Raw genomic sequence first — 2,210 nt, 5'->3', positions numbered from 1 at the left:
TTAGGAAGTTGTTCTTTTTCTTACCTTTTAATTACTTTAATTATATTAACATATGATTTGCTTCGAGTACTTAATCATTGGTTTCAAACACATGTTTATGTCTTCATTATCAAATTTGATTTATATTATATACATTTAAATTTTTTGATATTTTTTTTTCAGATAAATAATTGGTTTAGTATGGTGAGTATACATATATATTTTATTTTTAGTATAATAATAAAATTATTATTTTAGTACAAATACTATGATTCTTTGATTTTGTTTGAATACAAAAACTAATAAAATTAAAGAGTTGTTGTACTGAAAGTGTAGTTTTCTTTTTTCTTGTTCTATTAAAAATGAAATCTATCTATAATTATCCTAATATTATTTTTTGCTATAAATACGTTTTTAATTTAGGTAAAATTAGATTATTAGGATACAAGAATATAAGAGACAGAGAATTGGAAGAGTGGAAATAGTAAAATGTGAGAATGGAAATAGAAATGGATAGAGAGAAAGAAAGCCCAATAAAATGAAAAGGTTGAGCCCAAATTGGAAATGAGAAAAAGGGGTGGAGGTGGTGGTGGTGGCTGGGCAACGGAAAGAAAGAGATATTTGGTATCTAAGGATGGGTGGTGCACTGTGGGGGACGCGGGTGATGGAGATCGTGAAGAAGCCAATGCTGAGAAGCGCCTCCTCCGCCGCGTTTGGCAGGTTTTCCATCTCTCTCTATCTCTCTATTTCTCCTTTTTAGGGTTTCTTCTTCTTCTTCGACAACCACATCTCTATTCTCTTCTTCTGAAATCCATTTCAAGAATGAAGCTGTCTTCAAGGCATGCTCTCAATCATCTCTTGCATCATTGCAGGATCATTCAATTACTCACTCCTTTTTTCCTTCAAATCCTATTTGTAACCCTCAAATATCCTACTCCATCTTTACTTTTACAGATTGCTTTCTAATATATTCTATGCTTGAATTCTATCTCTTATCAATCTAGCTATGCCGTGCCTGCCATACTCTTGTTACATGCTCTTCACTGTTATTTTTATTTTCTTTTATGGACTGTTCTTACCTAATAATTACACAATAATGCCATTCTTATTTTGTTTTCTATATAACCTCCCTATAAACTCTTTTTTCTTTATCTAATTTCTATAGGCAACCATAAACACTTTTTAACTTATTTCATAGAGCTCTTAATCAAACTATCCTTTCGTGAAAACTTGTTCAAGAGGTGCTCTATCTCATTTTTGTCAAACAAACGAGTTCTTATTGATTTAGTTATCATGATCGATGAGATTTGATATATATATATATATATATACACACACATATATTTCCAAAGAAGTTGTAAAAGAAAATTGCCAATATAGGTAACAGTGGTAAAGGAGGGAGAATTGTGTTTTGGGCCGTAGTGTTGTGGGGGCCCTTAATTTATGGCCCGTGAACTTGTTGTAGGGCTGAAATGGAATTGGCTTTTTGACGTCAATGCGATGCAAGCCAACTTATCCCCAACCGGTTGACTCCTTAACGCTTTGTTTTTCTTTCAATTTGGTTTTATTAGTAGAAGCAAAGTAGATTGATCTGATATATCTGTTAAAATATAATTAAGGTATTTATTTATTTATTTCATCAAACATCAACTAAAATTAGAAAATACTATTATAAAAATAGTAAGCATAATATATACAATTAGACAAACAATGAAATCCTATTCAAATAATTTAACACTATTAGCATGATTCTAATGTTAAAGAAGATCAAAAGATCAAATTATCGACTTATAGTAAATAATTATAATAAATGACATTGTTAGGCAATAGTAACACAGTTTATTTTCAATTGAGTTTGAATTCGACGAACCTGAGTTAGTTCAGTTTGATTCATGTTTATTTTATTTTTTTATATCTCAACTCGAGTTGAACATGTACTGAGTCACTCACAATTTTAATCCATTTTTGCCTTGGTGGAGAAGAGGACTTTGGATCTCTTTTGGGAATTGGGGCCCATGTACTTAGATTTATTTGGTTAGGAGAAGAAGTAAGAAATGGACACGTCTTGTTTGTTTCAATTGTACTAAGCAAACCTTGTAAAACCCTACAGGCAAACAACATTAATAGACATAGTCACAATTGATGGATGGACATGTTGCCTTCTGTGCAAGACAGTTTTTGAAGGAAAAATAATAATTGATAGGAAACCTTCTTAACCTGATTGACCTAAT

At 31.2% G+C, this 2,210-nt stretch overlaps 1 long non-coding RNA gene across 1 annotated transcript; it reads left to right on the top strand.

Annotated features, from left to right (window-relative positions):
• Nucleotides 1-472: 472 nt before the first annotated feature.
• LOC111241506 lies at nucleotides 473-1,011 on the top strand. The gene is made up of 2 exons (XR_002667608.1): nucleotides 473-699; nucleotides 852-1,011. It is a non-coding gene; the product is annotated as an uncharacterized LOC111241506 (long non-coding RNA).
• Nucleotides 1,012-2,210: the final 1,199 nt, after the last annotated feature.

Source organism: Vigna radiata, chromosome 4 (genome assembly GCF_000741045.1).
Source record: "Vigna radiata var. radiata cultivar VC1973A chromosome 4, Vradiata_ver6, whole genome shotgun sequence".
In the NCBI taxonomy this organism is placed as follows: domain Eukaryota; kingdom Viridiplantae; phylum Streptophyta; class Magnoliopsida; order Fabales; family Fabaceae; genus Vigna; species Vigna radiata.
The sequence above is the reverse complement of the archived record's forward strand: the minus strand, read 5'-3'. Positions and strand labels throughout refer to the sequence as shown.